Below are 18,972 nucleotides of genomic sequence, written 5' to 3'. Positions count from 1 at the left end.
CAGCCCCGCCAGGCACCTGCTGGGCTCGCGCGCTGCCTTGGCTCGGCTGGCGCCGCGGGGCTCGGCAGCCCCCCTCCCCCTCCCCCCCCCGCGCGCTCCGCTCCTGCCCCCTCTGCCCAGCCCGCGGGCGCTAGTTCCCCGCTCGCCCCACCCTGCGCGCCCTCGCCCGTCCTCTCCAACTTCCGCGGCCAGGCCCCCGCGGCCACGCCGTGTCTCCCAGCCAGCGCCGGTGCGGGGCGCGCGCGGGAAGCCCCTTCACGGCGGGCGAGCAAGGCAGGGCTGCCCCGCTTGTCCATCAGACGGTACGTGGGGAGGCGGACGGCCCGCCGAGGGTGCAGGCAGCGCAGGAGACGCAGCGGGGTGTCGGGGGCCGCCGCCGCCGCCGGGGCTTTCCACTCCTACTTGGGGGAGGCGCTGCGAGCTAGGGGCAGCCGGGCGGCTGTTTCGGACTGCAGCTGCGGGGGCAAGGGAGAGGTGCTAGCGGGAAGGGAGGAGAGTGGGGGAGGACGGCAGCCGCGCCGAAGCGGCGATCCCCCGGCCGCCCCCACTAACTAGCACCACAACCCACGCAGCCCCGCTGCTGCCGACACACGGCGGATTGGCGGCCGCAGTTCGGCGGAGCGAGTCTGTTCGGGGGTGTTTCTGCTTTTAACGGCGAAGGCGGCCCCCTGCTGGCCAGGAGCGGAGGCGCAGCGCCCAGCGGCCAGACGACGAGGGCGGCTTGAGCGAAGAGGGAAGCCGGAGGGAGGTCTTCCTCCACGCGAGCTTATGCTCCGCTTCGGACCCGACGCGCCTTACTCCCGTGATCAGATTGGCCCCAAATCCAGAGGCGCATTTCCTTGGGTAGCTTGTGTCAGGGTTCTGAAATTAGCTGAACTTCTGAATGAGGGCTTCTCCGCAGTGAATAGCATCAGGCAGAAGAACCCGGTGAGCCCTTTCTGATGACACCAGAGGCACCTAACTTGACGAGAAGGCGAAAACATGAGCGATGCATGCTCCTCCGTGTGAGATAAAACGGGTAACAGGGCGGAATTAGGCTCCTGTTTGTAAACATTTCTCAGAAAATAACCGAGGGAGAATCCCTTTTTATTAATAGAACGCATCCCTGTTTACCTACATAACTGTTGGAAGGGAAGTTCCAAAATATTTTGGTACAGAAGTCCAACTAAGCAAAGAGTGCTATTACAGAGAAATAAACTGACCTGGGGGGAAGGGCGTAACATTGGGGACACAGATGAATTCAGATATTTGGGAAAAATCATTCTCCACACAAGCATGACCTTATGGAACATGTGACCCCAAGGTAGGGCAAAGAATGCTAGCTTAGGGCCAAAACAAACATTACTTTAAATCCATATCTAGCAGCTGTCTTCTATGCATTTTTACTCTAGAGTAGGGGCAAGCCCCCCCCATTGGATCAGAGCCCTGATATGGTTGTGGGGGGGTAGGGGGGCTTTTAAGATCCACATTTGACCCAATGTGGGTCAAATGTGCCTACTGTAGAGTAAAAATGAAAAAAGTTAGGTTGCAATCCTACACACATTTACATGGTAGTAAATTCCATTGAACACAGTGGGGTTTGCTTCTGAGAAAACATGCATAGGATTACACGGTTAGATTAGTTTTTAAAGGGGTTCAATAAATTAATACATTTATTGACACAGTTGCCATGACAGCTAAATGATGGAACTTTCATATTTGGAGGCACTATACCTCTGAGTAGCAGATGTTGTGGACAAACCAGTGGAGGCTACCACTATTTTGTCTTGCTTCTGACCTTCCAGAGGCATCTAGTTGCTTGTTCACTGTTGGAAACAGTATGGTGGGATATAGCCTTTGATCTGCTCTAGCAAGGGAACTATTATATTTAATTAGACAATGGGAGTCTGCTGTGCCATGTTTGAAAAACCAGTCAATTGCATAGGTTCACCTGTGTGGGGCTGGAGACTGCATGATCCTAGCCTTTTTCCCAAGGGAGTTGACTAGATTCCTTTCAGTTCTTGCCGACACTGTGATTCAAGAATCAGATTTGAGCATCTGTAGACAGATCCCATGAAGCAAAAAGCTTCACTCATTCTTCAGTATGTTTTTCTTTATGACTTAAGTAGCATTAAATGGTTCTAGCTGCAGAGAGAATTGGGATATGTGGTAACAGCAGTGGGCATGCAGAGCCGGGTAGGTATGACATGCTGCCAGAGGTTATAAATGGAATGTAACGGGAAGCAACCCTTTGGCTGCAGCTCAGAATCATGCATCTGCGCCAGCAAGTGAGTCTCAGTAAGTGAATGGAAAGATACACTTGTTGAAATGTAACCTTTCCTGGAATTTAAAACACGCCAGTTACCATAACTGGAATTCCAGGGCCATAAAGTTATTTGTCGTTTTTGTCTGCTTTGGTAGACGGAAGAGTGTGTGTGAATGCCTCCAGTAAATTATTAAACAGCTTATACAGTGTGTTGGATCTGTGGAAGATCCGTGTGTTGGATCTGTCAATTTATTTTAACCTGTGTATTTCTTCTACTCATTATAAGGAGAAAGAAGATTCATCTTCCTTCCATTTGCTTTATCAGATCAGTGACAATTTATTTTTCATCCACGAGTGTGTGTGTGTGTGGGATCTGTAATTCTATAAAGGTAACTAGCATCCCAATCTTTAAAAAGTGGCAAGGATCCAAAGAGGCTCATGCATCTGTCTGAAGTGGTCCTGGGCGCACACAGAGGCTATTTCAGTGCTCACTTCAATAGTCCTCCTTAGGAACAGCTTATACGGTATGAAAGAGGGTGCGTGTGTGTGCACGCACACCCCCACACAACAGGACTTGCTATGGGAAAGAGGAGTCTGAAAATGGCCAGTGTATGGATGGCTCTTTGGATTCTGTCCATTAATTGGAAGTGTGAATCCCCTTCATTTCAATGGACCTAACATGTAAGTTTAGTTAGTATCACAACTTGGGTCTTTGTTCCTCTTTTTCCTACACCTTTCATTTCAATGGGCATTGCATCTCAGTAGCCATTTAAAGATTTGCATTCTTAATGAACTTAATGAATGGGGGATCCAGGAAATTACAGGCCAGTTAGCTTAATGTCTGTTCCAGGTAAATTGTTGAAAGCATTCTTAAAGATAAAATTAGTAAGTATCTAGAAGGACAAGTCCTGCTGAAAAAGAATCAACATGGCTTCCACAAAGGTAAGTCATGTCTCCGTAACCTTGCAGAGTGTCAATAAACTTGTGGACAGGGATGATCCAATAGACCTTGTTTACTTGGACTTCCAAAATGCTTTTGACAAAGTCCCTCACTAAAGACTCCTGAGCAAACTTTGCAGTCATGGAATAAGAGGAGAGGTCCTCTTATGGATCAGAAATAGGTTAAAGAATAGAAAGCAGAGAGCAGGAATAAATGATAAATTCTCCCAATGGAGGGATGTAAACAGTGGGGTTCTACAAGGAGCCATATTGGGACTAATGCTTTTCAACTTGTTCATAAATGGTCTGGAATTAGGAGGGAGCAGTGAGGTGGCCAAGTGTGCTGATGGCACCAAATTATTTAAGGTGGTTAAAACAAAAAGAGATTGTGAAGAGCTCCAAAATGCTTTCTTGAAACTGGGAGAATGGGCATCAAAATGGCAAATGTGGTTCAGTGTAAGCATGTGTAAAGTGATGCAGGTTGGGGCAAAAAATCCCAACTTCATGTATACGCTGATGGGATCTGAGCTAGCAGTGACTGACCAAGAAAAAGATCTGGGGTAGTGGTGGAAAACACAATGAAAATGTCGATCCAGTGTGTGGCTGCTGTGAAAAGGGAAAATTCCTTATTAGGTATAATTAGGAAAGGAATCGAAAATAAAACTGCCAAGATCATACCCACCTTATACAAATCTATGGTGCGACCCCATGTACAGTTCTGGTCACCATACCTAAAAAAAGGATATTGAAATGTTGGGAAAAGTGCAGCAAAGAATAACTAAAATGATCAAGGGGCTAGAGCAACCACCCCTTGAAAGGCTGCAACATCTGGGAATGCTTATCTTAGAAAAAAGGCAAGTGAGGGGAGACATAAGAGAGGTGTACAAAATAATGGATGGTGTGGAGAAAGTGGATAGGGAGACATTTTTCTCCCTCTCTCATAATATTACAACTTGGGGTCATCCCATAAAAATGATTGGTGGGAGATTCAGGACAGATAAAAAGGAAGTACTTCTTCACACAGTGCATAGTCAAACTATGGAATTCACTACCGCAAGATGTAGTGATGGCCCTGAATTTGGATGGCTTTAAAAGGGGATTACACACATTTATAGAGAATAGGGCTATCAATGGCTACTACTCCCGATGGCTATATGTTATCTCCAGTATCAGAGGCAGTATGTACACCAGTTGCTGGGCAGCATGGATGGGGTGAGAATACTGTTGCACTCATATCCTGCCTGTGGGTTTTCCACAGGCAGCTGGTTGGCCACTGTGTGAAAAGACTGCTAGACTAGATGGACTTTGGACTGATCTAGCATGGCTCATCGTATGTTCTTATGGTTGTTCAAGTTCTAAGTTTTGAAAATTGAACATACAGTCTGATCTACAAATTGGTTAAGCTTTATGTCAGCCTTCCCCAACCTGGTGCCCTTCAGAGGTTTTGGACTACAGTGCCCAGCATTCCTGACCATTGGCCAGACTAGCCAGGCCTGATGAGAGTTGAATTCCAAAATGTCTGAAGGATACCAGGTTGGAGAAGGCTGCCTCATGTGTATGCTGCCTGGAGGTAAATTAATTCTTAGCAGTTATGAGGCACTTCAGTGCATTCAAAGCAGTCCACATGCATTGAGCATAGTTTTACAACAGCCATCTACGGTCCTTTAGTATTATTGCCAGTACAGGAAGTGAGGCTGCTAACAGTGGCTTGCTTAAGTGCGAGATGTGAACTGGGTAAGGACACCAATTCTATGCATGTTTACTAAGAAGTAAGTCCTACCATGTACTCCTCCCCCCCCCCCCGTAAGTATGTTAGGGATTGCAGCTGTAGTCACTATTCACATCACCTCTCCTTAATTTACAGTCAATGGGTCCTACTTCCAAGTAAATGTGTTTTGGATTAAGTTAGAAGTCACCTGGATGTGGTACTTTTGAAAACATTACGTTCTAATTATTTCCGGATGTCCAAACTATGAATGAACTATTTGGCAGCTTTGCTGTGCACTATTGATTGCTCTATTCCTTCAATTTTTTATAAGATTAAAAGAGCAATGTGTTACAACCATGTACATTCTTTTTTTCCCAGAATGGCCATTAGCATCTTGCCTTGAACATTAGAATTTTTTTTTCAAAAGTACTTTTTTTTTTTTTTACTTTGTTATACTTTTTTTAGGTTATTGCCATTTTGAGATCAATAATCATTACTTATTTATGCTTCTAGTAACTGAATTTTAATGTATGCAGAGAATCTATCCTGGTAGTATACAGCAAGTACCTGTGTTATCTTTAATTCATGGATTGATTAAAAACATAGTTGGAAATGAAACTAATGTGATATTTATAAATGCATGCACAGATAGAGGCAGTGATCCGGACTGTGTGGTATGAGTAAAACAACAACAACCATGAAGATGATGATTACTTGTATAAAATGTCCCACTGAATGAATCTCATTAAGCCACTGTTTGGCAGCATGAATTAGAAGGCTTACAATTTGGCCATCTGTATGCATGTGTCATCTATACATAACCTCAAAGCAGCAATGATAATTTTGATTTAAACCCATCTTCTGTAAGAGCCTTGCCAGGGGCTGCAAAAAAACACACACTGGTTTACCTTGGTGCTCAAAAACTTGAGGAGAACACTGATTAATTTAATTTTTTTAATGAAATGTTTCCTTTAAAACGCTTATAAAAATTGAGTCTGACTTCTTAAAGATGCACACACGCACAGGCCTGGTTTGCACTATCACGGCGACTGCAACAAGCCACAGCCCACTTGGTCACACACTAGGGATGTCTGAGAAATCTACAATGGATTCAAATGATTTCAGTTTTCTATAATTCCAACCTCCAGATTCCGCAGTAGACCAGCTTTTTCCGAGCCATGCAGATTCCATGGACTTCCACCCCGGTTTTTCACTGAGGGGGGGGGGTTGCACTAAAGCGCATTAATCTGCATTTGCACAAGTGTGCATTCATGCTAATAGAAATTAGCGCTAATGCAAATTAGCACAAGTAGCATGAAATTCTGGTAAAAAAAATCCAATTCTGTCAATGAGCAGATGACCAAACAAAAAACGCGTGACAAACCACAAAACACAGACGGAACAGATTTAACAAAATCCATACATCCCTAACACACACAACTTGAAATATCTTTCCAACCCCCAACTCTGCACCTCTTTGCCATGTGCTCAGGATGGAGGTACATTTCATCTAGCCTTGGTGTTGATTCCCTAGCTGATTTCCACAGCTTTGAGAGGAAGATTGTTGAAGGGACATTGGTCTGGTGTAGAAGTCTGGATGTTTACCAATTTGTTTTTCAGATTAGGCATGGCACCAAGTATGCTTGGGGTCTTGGTTATTTATTTAGACTAACAAAGGAAAATGTACCATGTAGATCCCTTTCAATCCCCATGTTTTATTTGGTTGATATTGAGATTTTGGTCATATATCATCATGTACTGGCAGATGTCTATAGAATACTTGTTGATTATGTTCAGTTTTGGCAAGGAGATCCCATGATTATCCACCATCATCTTACTGTCTTCCTGAGGCCACACAGTTTCTGTCTGATATTCCTTTCTGACATGCCTATGTATATGAGGTGGAGTTATGTATCTTTAGTACATGAATATCAGCTAATTCCATCTTGCCCATCTCTGTAAATGAAAGAGATGTGCACTTGGTCGTGCACACCTCTGGTCTTTGGCTCAATAGCTGATATATTACAAGGCTAGTTGGTTAGATATTTTCACATTTATATTTGTTTTTAAAACATTTGTGATGGGGAATTGAGCCTATAAGCCACACTGGGCTATGGAAATAAGTAAACCTACATTCTTTCAGTACAATGATGGGAGAAGTCATGGGAGAAGGGGTGGCAGTGTGGTTCCTTACCATGCTCTCTCTGTCTCTCTCTCTGTCTCTCTCTGTGTATGTATGTATGTGAACACACACACACACACACAATCTGAATTAGACACTGGCATAGGAAATAGGTCTCTCCTACACATTGGAGTCTCCTACACGATCTTTCCTGTTTTGAAGTTACCTAAATGATGCAGGACAAAGCCGCAGGGGAGCACCGGCCCCCTGTCCCTGTGACATGAACTGTCCTAAGTTGCTCTTTGCCTACCTTCTTCTGCCATACGTCAGCTGTACTGCTGTGACTTGCATGTCAAGGGGCTTTGTAAACTCTTACATGCTGTCAATGGGGTTTCTAAATGTAGTCAGGGATTGCTACTTGCATCCTCTCTTTCCCCATATTCAGAACCAGTGATGAAAACTGGTGACAGAGGCTCAGGAAGCAACGCATTTCCAGAGGATTGCTTGAAGGCTATGCAGGAGAACAGTTTGAACTCCCTCAGATAGTAGCCCTCTTCTGCTCCTGTCAGCTTTCACTGCGCCCCTGGTGGTGGCAGTTAAAAACACCGGGATGTACACCCACCTACAGGTGACCAGAAGTAAAGGAGGTCAAGGCTCCCCTACCCTTCAATCATGTGCATGGAGGAAGGATTTTCAGGGGTTTTTGGTTTTGTTTAACACTGGATTTTTATCCAGGCCTTCCCCCAAGACGCTTGGGACAGCCATACATGATTTTCCTATCTCTCCCCCGCCACCACCACACACACAGAGACTTTCTATCTTCACAAGAAAGAACCCCCTGAGGTAGGTTAGCAGGGTCACCCAGTGATCTTCACGGCTGAATGGGGATTTAAACCCCAGCCTCCCCAGCCCTTGATTGACACTCAAACCAGTACTGGCTCACAGTAAGTGCAGCTTGTCATGTATGTGTGAGAAAAGCGGCGCCTGTTTAAATCCTCTCCTCTACGCAAACTGTCAAGGAGACCTGCTCTCTTTTGTATTTGGCCATTCTACCCACTTACTGTCCACCTCCTTTGCCCTAAGCCCAGCTGCATCTAGTGTTAGGTCTGTCTCTGATAAGAAGGATTAGAGGCCTGCTCGGAGAGAACAGTGAAAATATAACTCTCTGAGTTCAGGCCAGTCTGTCTTACTCAAGACGGAAGATAAAACCGCTACTTAACTCCCAATATGAGGCAATTGAAAAAGAGCTGTTCACTATTGTTTATTTAATGAAAAGAGATAAAAAGAAAGGCCTTTCTTTGAGACTCAACAACACGGAACAATTTTCCCTCTGTAGTACTGCCACTTAGTGTTCGACTTCACTGAATCACAGCTGGAAAACCCATTTTAAAAAATTGCTCTCTCTGTTAGAGCCCTATTTTTCTTGTTACAAGGAGGATGTCATCTTTCGGAGGCTCTAAATTGCGGTTGGCATAACAAGCCAAAAGACTCAAACATTTTATTCTGAGCCAAATAACTTGACTGAAGGCAAAAGAGTGTGTGCGTAGCAGGGGAGGACAAAAGTCCCTCTGCTGTGTATTTAAATGTAAGTTTGATAATAGTTTTATATTGGTAGTATAAAAAAAAAACTTCCTGGAAATGAGGGCAAGAGCATTTGAGGTCCAAAACCAAAGCAGCTCCCCCAAGTTTGAAACGGGCCAGTGTTTCTCACTTAAGGCTGCAATCCTATACTCATATACCTAGGAGTACTTCTGAGTATACATCCATAGGATTGCATTGTACATGAGCAGACTTCCCAGTCCTGGTCATTTGTTATGGCCACATCACAGTGCCACTTGCTTGATACTCCTGACAAAGAAAAATGTATCCAAAAATGACGTTAAAAATAAAAGGGGGGATCTTTCAGTTAAATAGTTAAAAACAGAAAGATTTTGTTGATGTGTGTTTCCCATAATTGCACATATATTGAACTCTGCGCCCCAAACCAACCTTTTGCTTCAGTACCAGTGAACTCAAATTAGAGAGGAAAACTGTACCTCTAAACAGTTGTGGCTAGAATAAGGTCAAGCTATTTTCTTGGAAAAAGAGGTCAACAGGATGCTACTTTACAGTGAGCAAAGGATATCTTTAGTACTAGCTGCAATGCTTACTCTCGTTTTAAGTGGCTGCCGCTTTAATATCTACAGATGTTGTTTTCAGCCTTTGATTTATGACTGCATTGGAAATGTTGCTCTGTGTGCTGTTCAGCATGGCAGAGGCTCCTGTGTGAGCGGATATATCCCTTTTAATAGGTTAATTACTAACCTGCATTGACTTGTTTTCGCATAATTGTTATGAGCACTCAGGCCCATCCCCCACTGCAAAATAGCAGCTTAATGGAACAACCCTCAATCATCTCAACTTTATACGCTGGCACGCTCTCTTACCCCAAATTGAACTGTATCTTGGAGTGTTTTGTTCCGAATATGAAGTAAAACTGAGCTCTGACTTAGGAGAAAGAACAAACTGTCTTTGTATGTCACTGACACGAGGGGTACTGAAATAATATGCCCTTTCCTTTTTACCCTTAGGGGCAAACTACACAGTACAGTACATGCAAATGTGTGCAATGTAGCCCTGCCAGATTTATTTATTTGCTTGCTTGCTTGCTTATATTAATGAAAAGCAGCTTTGGGAGGCTGCAATTTTTGAGTGGAGGAACTGCATGTAATGTGTAGTTTGCCCTTTATTAATAAGCAGCATATTGGCTTCGAACCAAAGCCCATTAAACATGTTTACAGGGAAAAACTTTCTTATGCTAGCAGTCGAAAGGAAAAACTAATTAAGTTTTAAGTATTTGTATTTAAGCCAGTACAGACCAGCTGAAGTTTGTGGGTCTTTATAAACTCAGCTTAGCAGTGGGATCCTTTTCTGCTAAGCAATGGAATGAACGTGACCTGCTCTTGGAGCAAGTGGGACAGAACTGGACAGATCTGCCCTGCACATTCCCCTAGAACAGGGACGGGGAACCTCCAGCCAAATCCAGTCTTCTTGGGGCACCAGTCTGGTCCTCCAAGATTTCAAAGTCAAAAAAGAAACAGCTGCACCAGTTGAATTCCCAATGCGTTTTGACACTTGGTCTTTATCAAGGGAAAAACTCTTGGAGATTCTTTTGGAGGATTCCCTCTCCCTTGCTTCTTCCAAAGATGTCTTGAGTCTGAATTGATATGATAGTCACCATTGCAAAAATGAACAGAAATCACTTTTTTTCTATAATCCTTTCCATTTTTTAATTCTTGAACACATACAACTCTAGTCGCTTTTGCTGTTACTCCTATATCCCAGAACTGCTCATGACACCCAGTTAGTAGTAGTAGTTCTTTTCCTTCCAGTGCTAACTGCCGTGTTTTCTGCCAGTAATCAATTTAGAACTAGCACCACTTCACATCTTTAGACTTGCATCATAAGGACACTGAGGGTACAATCCTATGGATGTTTAGACAGAAAAACTCCTACAACTCCCAGCATTTCCCCAGCCAGCATGGGAGTTATATGAGTTTTTTTCTGTCTTAACATGCATAGGACTGAGCCTTGAAGTGCTTAAGACAAGGCCATATACTGCTCAAGCACAACGATCTCACAAACCATGACAGGACAGTGTTTGTCCCCTTACCTCTTAAAATAACCCAGTAAAACGAGTTTTGATTCCTTTCCACCTTTTCAATGGAATAAACAGTCAAATGTCAAGGATCAGCATCACTAACCACATACTTGTTTATCTTTCTGCTTTCAACAGGAGAGTACTATTTGCAAATTAAATTTCCTGGGTCTTGTTACAGGTGCCACCAAGCCTTGGTTCTATGCTGAAAGCATGCATCAAGTACCAAGGATGCAAAGCCTCTTAAAGGATTTGTTTTCTGATTAAATTTTTAAAAAAATCCAGTTGAAAGAAAACAATTTAGCAGGAAAGCTTGTGAGGTTTTTAAAGAATGATTGCTCCTGCTCCTGTGTTTATGGTTGGTTCATAGATGCCTTAATTCTAGACACCACACCTTATTCACTCTGTTTTACATTCCCCAGAGCTTCTGCCCAGTAGAAAAAATACACTGTTTGCATTCTAATTTTGAAACAAGTGCAATTAATTAATTGGCTTATCATTTTGACATTGCCTCTGTACATTCTACTCTGTACATTCTGCCCAGATTTTGATAGTGCTGATGTTGGTTACTAGTTCCCAGTTCCTTCTTTGTGTGAAAGTTCAAAAGAGAGTTCAGTCGGTAAACTGAATAAGAACCTAATGTTCGCTGGGGTCATCCCATGAAGCTGATTGGTGGGAGATTCAGATAAAAGGAAGTACTTCACACAGCGCATGATTATAGAATTCTCTACCACAATTCATAGTGATGGCCACCAATTTGGATGACTTTAAATGGGGGTTAGACAAATTTCTGGAGGATAAGGCTATCAATGGCTACTAGTCCTGATGGCTATATGCTACCTCCAATATCAGAAGCAGTATACCTATGCATACCAGTTGCTGAAGAACATGGGTGGGAGGGTGCTCTTACACTCATGTCCTGCTTGTGGGTTTCCCCCAGACAGCTGGTTGGCCACTGTGTAAACAGAATTGTCTGAACCAACATGATTCTTCTTATGTTCTTATGGCCTGGCAACCCTATATAAGCTTTGGACTAGCCCATATAGTTTATCTCTATGATTAGGGGATTGTCCCTTTCTTGAAGGTAAACTATAATTCTCTACAATCAAAACCATCATTTTTCTATGAACAGATTTCTATTTTGTCTGAACATCATGACTACAACTTAGTATGTAAATGTGTGTAATATTTTGCAAACCTATAGCTCCCCTGTGGGAAGGGGTCTGGAGGGATGAGGGTAAAGCAAGAAGTCTGCTCCACTAAAGAAATAAAGTGTTTGAAGGTTCACCATCAGTATTGGGCTTTGAATTTTTCTTAGTTGAGTGAAAATTTTGTATTTGGGGATCTTATTTTCTTTTGTTCCTTAACAATAGAGAAATAGTTATTGGTATAAATATCCTTTAAAAACCATTTTGAAGCCTCCTAATCTGAACTGTATGAAGTTCTAGAATCAAATATATTTACACCCCATTCCCATTCATGTTCCCATGCCCTGCTGTAACTTGGCCTGTAACTAAACTTAAAGACGTACTGAAATACCCACATATTGCTTCCCTTTTTATCCTGCCTCCACTTAGCTCCTCTTTCTCTTTTGTTTCCCTTGTGCTGAATTTAGATTATAAACTCCTTGTACAACTTTCTAAAATGCCATGCCATGCACACTGATGGTGTATTCTTATTCTTCCTGTCTTAGTTATGTACTTTTTCTCTGTTAGGCCAATCTTCAGTTTTCATCATGAACAAATAAGTGTTTAATATGTACCATAATAATAATAATAATAATAATTGTACATCATTGTACTAACTAATAATGGTCAGTACAATGATGTCATAAGTGGTGATGTTATGCTAATGCAATAATTAAAGTCAATATCCCACAGATTGGTTATAGAGTGGGATTTTTTTTTTTACACCCCCCCCCCCGCAATATTGTATCATAAATCCATATAATGTATTATGGAATACGAGTTACCTGTATGGCTCAGTTAAGCATGCCATAACTAACCCGCCTGGTGTTTTAAAAAGCAGTACTCTGGGCTAAAATAGTTAAAACTAGGAATTTAAATTCATGAGTTTTAAAAATTGTGTTATGTATCATGATGCTATAAAAAGGTTGCCAACCTTGCCTGGGTTTGCTGAGAGGATTTTCTGACTCTGGGGTAGAACGGAAGGGAATAAAAGGCTGAGCAGTGGAAGAGACTGGGGAATGCAAAAAGAGTGAACCACAGAAGCTTCTCCACTATCAGCTGCCTTACAGAGTGGACAGCTTTCGTTTCCTTAGGACTGTGTACATGCAGCACATAATACACTTTATTCTACCCAGAGGCAGGATAAATGATAGTTTTGAAATAGAATCATCATCATCATCCCAACTACAGGAATGTTTTCAATCTGGAGTCAGAACTGTGCAGTCAGCTTGCCTTTCCAAGAATTCTCTTTCCCATCCCCAGCTTCACCCCTATATCCAGCTCCTCTCATACTAAGGGCTATAAAAGCAACTGAGTGAGAAGATCACTTCTGCACATGTGTGATCTCATGAGAGGAGCAAGGGATAAATGGCCACACCTCTTGAACTGACATAATCAACATCAACATGGGAAATGTGGCCACACAAAGAGGTTGAGTTTACTGCCAAATCCAAGCTGGATCTTGGACTCTTGCCACGGATGCATACTCCCATTGACACGGCAGTTTATCTAATACGTGCACATAACTTTAGATTGTAAGTCCCTTCAGGGCTATATGCCCATACATCTGTTGATATACAATTACTGTTACCTGCTCACTTCAACTGGCTGACTGCTGGCATCAAGAGAAGACAACCCCTTTGAGGTCTTTCCAAACCTACAGATGTTTCACCAGGATTGGCTCGGCTTTATGTCCATCTCAATAAATGCACTCTGACAGATCCCAAGAAATCTCATTTTTACCTTTCTGTTTTCCAGTTTCACACTCTTTCCTCATCCTTGCCCATTAAGACTGCCACCCTCCTTCCCTCCACCATAGCAATACTAAGGCAACATTTGCCTGGAGCTATGCATGTTCTACTGGCCTCTTTCTCTAACATCAGAGGCCCTCTTTTCCTTCATGTGCTCCAGATGAACCATTTTGCATCTGCCACATTTCCCACCTGTGGGCTATTCCCATGGACCTTGTGCTGAATCTGAGGAGAAGACCCAGGCCCAGCCCATGACGCTGCTGAAAAGGTTCCTGTCCTGCTTCCTAAACTGAAGCACTATTTTCCCAACTCTGCAGCTGATCTTACTCAACTTCCTGTGCCACAGATTCACATTTTTTCAACCTGCCCCTCTTGCATATTGGGCAGATACTCCTGTGTCCATTTTTCCATCATTTTTGAGATCCTGTCCCTGACTATGTTTTCTTTCAAGCTATCCACTCAGCACTATGCCATGCTTTTTACAACTAAATTCTTTGTGGAACCTTTGATTCTCAATTACACACACGCGCACATACACACCTTTCCGCCCTTCTAGTCATGATTTCAGCCTGATTCTGTGTACAGTTTTTCTTATTTCCCAAGAGGTGTTTGTTATTACAGACATTGTCAATTATCAAAGAGTACTTTAACCACTCCGTAAATATCTTTCTCCCAGTAATTTTCCAGTTTATTTCTCCTCTCCCTTTTCAAGGAAATGTTGTTTCCTACTTTTATTTTTGCAAACTCTAATGGTTCTTCTTGTGTTGGTTTTATCATGTTCTTTATCTAAATTTACCTCCTGATGCTGGGAAAGATTGAAGGCAAAAGGAGAAGGGGACGGCAGAGGATGAGATGGCTAGATAGCATCACCGATGCAATGAATATGGACTTGAGCACACTCTGGGAGAGAGCACAGGACAGGAAGGCCTGGCGTGCTATGGTCCATGGGGTCACGAAGAGTCGGACATGACTGAACGACTGAACAACAACACCTTTACTTGACTACATAAACTTTGTAACTTGCGATGATATTTCACCCAGTCATGAGGCCTTAGGCTCAGTTGAGCCCCTCTCCCCTCTAAGGGTATCCCAGAGACCATAGGATGGAGCAGATCTCCCTCTCTGTCTGCAGAGAGGGAAGTCCATGGGTGGAAAAGGAGGCCCATCCTTGCAAGCCTCCCGATTCCAGGTGTGGAAACCTCTACTGCCCTTGTCACAGTAACAGCAAACAAGGAACTTGAGTGAGCAGATTAGGGAAGGCTTTGGTTCTGCTGGGCTTTGGATCTGGCAATTCCTCTACCTTGGATTCTCTCACTCCCACCCCCATAAGATTGCCCTGCCTGGAAACAATATCAGTTGGCAACTCCTCCTCTACTGAATCATCAAATAAGCAGGTGCAAACCCAGTGGAACTTTGACTTGTGTTATTTTGTATTCTTACCAATGCTTTCTTTCCTCCATGGTTAGTCCCCTCAGCAAGTTTAATATCACTTCATTTATTTTCTTTTGCACCTAGGTAACTAGTAGTGCACTTCTTCTTAATTCCAACTTAAAAAGCAGGGAGATACAAAGATTAAACCACATGAAAAGCGTGGTGGAATAAAAAGATGTTAGTAGTGCACCTGAAGCTTAAAAGAGGTGGAACCAGCCACATCTTTCTAGAGAGGGAGTGCCATCATCTAGGTGCAGCAGTAGAAAAGGTCCTGTCTCATGTCTCAATGACCCATGCTTCTCAAAGTGGTGGAATGCATAGCAGGACCTCCAATGTTAAAGGCAGGAGGTGAGCAGGATGATATGGGAGGAGGCGGTCTTTCAGATATCCTGGTCCCAGATGGTTTAGGGTGCAAGCATATACATGTTTAGACAGGAAGTCCTACAACTCCCACCATTCCCCAGCCAACATGGCTGTCTGGGGAACTGTGGGAGTTGTAGGACTTTTTTCTGTCTCAACATGCATAGGATTGTACCTTTAGGGCTTTGTAGATAAGAACTACCACTTCAAATTGAACCCAGAAATTAACTGGGAGCCAGTGCAGTTGGAACAAAAGAGCAATATGATCAGTAAAGAAGGCTCCAGAAACAAATCTGGCTGCTGCATTTTGTACTGGCTGAAGTTTCTAAACCTTTTATGAAATAAGAGGGGATGGTGTGTATGTATGACTTTGTATGAATTAGAGGGTTATTAAAACACATTAAAAGAGAATTGAGATGAGTTAAATGGTTTTTGAATATAATTTGAAGAGACTGTATATCTAAGTTGTACAATTTTACAAATGGAATCATAGACAGACCTATATATGTATGTATTTGTTTTATCAGGTACATTTTATCCCATGCTATCTCGAATGTTCACACTTAATATATACTGAATTAAAACAACAACTTGCTTCATTCCTACGGGGATGCCAGCCCAAACCAAAAAGGATTCATAGCACTTACTTATGAAGCTCTTACAAACTGTATCATGCTCACCTTTACAAAAAGGCCTGTGATGTAGGTTACTGATCTTCCCATTTCCTCTCTGGGGAATAGAGGCTCAGGGTGCTTCCAGACAAAAGGCTCCTAGTGTACCAATCGGAAGGCATCATGCAGCTATTCTGTCTTCTTTTTTTAACCATTTTTTTGGTAAGAGAAAACAGTGGGAAGACATGGGAGGGTTTCAAGTGGAAGACAATATTTGGACCCCCTGTATAATTCCCTGAATGAGGCAGAGCAGTTGCACAATAAACGCCTTGCCTGGAAGCAAACTCAGAAATCAAGCTCCAAAATGAGTTCATGGCAGAAGTGGGAATTCAAGTCACATCACCAACTCTGGCCATGTAGCCAAGCTCAAATTAATGAGCCCAGAACACAAATGTATGACTTTGGGACCATCTGCTCCATTCATTTAACTTTGTTCCAAACTGATTTAACTTTTAAAAAGACCAGGGCTACCTGTAAGAGAAAGTATTTACATACTCCCTGCTTTGTGAGAAGCTCTACCGGCCACACTAGCAGGGCTTGGCTTCCTTTGCAGGAGAGATCACTGAAGAAGTATGCCATTTTTGTAATACTTGGTTTGTTTACAAATGTGCAAGTAGAGCGTAAGTGGGAGGCAAGCCAGGCTTGTCAGGCTGAAAATCTGCTACCTCACATCAGATCTCCAAAGACAAGCAGCCCAGCCTTCAGCTGCCTCTCTCTCCTTCTGTCCTTCTCTGTCTCCCAAACTGCAGTTTCTACATACACACCATCCCCTCCCTCATGGAGAAGGAGGATACCCTCTCAAAGCTCTGATGGCTAACACTTGTTGAGAGAGATCTGGATCTCTTGAAGCCATTTGCTCCCATTGACTCAACTGCTTATCTGGGGCCATTAGCCAGTCATCTGGATAACAAGCGAAGGCAGCCCAGTCACTGTATGAAAATCTTGCCTATGAAGATCTTGTCTGGGTTGTTGTGAGACAATAACTTTACATGATACGGAGCAAATATAGAACTGTTGAAGCTTTCTACAAAGTAGAATTTTCAAATAACCAGGCTTTTGGCCAAATCCTGGCAGGATCCAAGCCCCAAACAACTGTTATCACCAAACAATCTGATGTTTCTGGGAATTGCAGATACTGGGCAACCCCCTTCCTGTCAATTAATGATTAAGAAAATTCAAGGCTTTCCTGGGAATGTGATGTAGGCAATGTTCAGTGTGATCCACACCTGTTCCTAGAATTGCCATATTGCTCGGTTGGCTGGGATTTACCCAGATTTGAGCTACCACCTCCACCTTCCACCCATTTGCACCATTAGTTGACCCAGTTTTCATTTTGCCTTTCAAAAGTGGGGAGAGGGAAAGAAAGCAAACTTCTAGGCCTTGTAGAACTGCAGGCAAAATTTGCCCCATTGTTCTGGGAGAAGCAACCCTGTAGATGAGTGAAATCACAGTGATGATAGATATTTAGGAAACCTCAGATCTATTTTGAAAAGTAGAGTTACCTATCCATTGTCTGGAGAAGGGATTTCCTGGTTCATTTTGAATCCGGTGTGTGTGTGCATGCTGTCTCTGCTGGAGAAGTGATTCCAGAATTTTAATGTAGATGGGATTGGGCATAGTTTATCCGCCCCAAAATAAAGCTTAGCTGCAAAGACAGGAGTTTGTGCTCTTTCTAACCTAGATCTTATTTCATGCAACATTCCCCCCACCCCAGCAAGTTTGTAAACATGGGGGGGGGGGACCTGCCCATGCAAATTATTATTATATCCATAATAATGGATATAATATATCCATGGCTGGGGGCTGGGGCTGAGAGAGTGAGTTCTATCATCCCTGAAAAGTGGCCCAGTCTATTTATACCCATATTGCTGGGAGCAGAAGTTGAGAGAGTAGCGTTTGATAATCCTGCAATGTAGTCAGCATTGTTACCCAGTCTCCTGGTGTACCCCTTTGTGTGTGCATGTGGGTGGTGGGTGCATTCAGGTTGGGGGCCGTGAAGTTGATTGTGGCAACAGTGCTGGGGGGACGGGTGATTAATTGCTTTTCCACCCATCAGGGACCCTTATGGCTAGGTGGATTAACAGCCTGAAGTGTTAATCAACTTTGTGCACATACACCATTTCTGTAAACCTGCATAGTTTGAGCCTCAAACAGTACTTTAAATACCGCAGTAGAAGTTATTACCACCACTAGTCCATCTTATCTAGTCACTTTCTGCCAGGTGAGATGCTTTCTGCCAGGGAGTTGGACTCGATGGTCTTATAGGCCCCTTCTAACCCTATTTGTTGTTGTTCTATTACTATTCTATGAGAACCTTTCTACTTGAGGCATTTATTGTGCGCTGGTGATTCCTCACTAATGGTAGTTTGCGGACGCTTTATATGACATCATCATCCTGCTGGGTCTCTCCTGTGCTTTGCAACCATTGTAGCATGTTTGTTTGTTTTTTCTAATGAGGAAAGACTGTTATTTCTGTGGATGGCGACATGGAACCCTGATGTATTTGCACATTTCCGCTATATCACAGCACCATTTAGTGCTTGTGTAATGGCACACATAGAAAGGCAGAGAAAGACCCCCCCCCCCAAAAAAAAAGACATGTAAAGGAGCCAGTCTCAATCCCACAAAGAATCCAGAAGCAGAAGCCTCGGTAAAGTTCCAGGTTAAAAGCATCATCTAGAAAAGCCCCCAATGTCTAGTTTGGTTTTCTGGCCAAAAATATCCCCTACAAACCACCTCAGGTCACAAGAGAGGTTAGTGTAGTTCAATTACCCCACTTAGGGTGCAAACCTATGCATGTTTCAACAGAAAATTCCTACAACTCCCAGCACCCCCCAACCAGCATGGCTGGCTGGGGACTTGCAGGACTTTTTTCTGTTTAAACATACATAGGATTGTGCCCTTAGACTCCCTCCCAGCCC

At 43.2% G+C, this 18,972-nt stretch overlaps 1 protein-coding gene across 1 annotated transcript in view; it reads left to right on the top strand.

Annotated features, from left to right (window-relative positions):
• The first annotated feature begins 219 nt into the window (after positions 1–219).
• BDNF (brain derived neurotrophic factor) overlaps positions 220–18,972 on the top strand; it is a 49,764-nt gene continuing 31,011 nt past the window's right edge. The window contains exon 1 of the mRNA XM_084852771.1: positions 220–302. The gene's annotated coding sequence lies outside the window, so the exon portion shown is untranslated. The remainder of the gene's footprint in view (positions 303–18,972) is intronic.

The sequence above is a fragment of the Heloderma suspectum genome, chromosome 1 (assembly GCF_057233095.1).
Source record: "Heloderma suspectum isolate Gila_16-S chromosome 1, 16-S_ref, whole genome shotgun sequence".
NCBI lineage: Eukaryota > Metazoa > Chordata > Lepidosauria > Squamata > Helodermatidae > Heloderma > Heloderma suspectum.
This window is presented reverse-complemented; position numbering and strand designations above follow the sequence as displayed.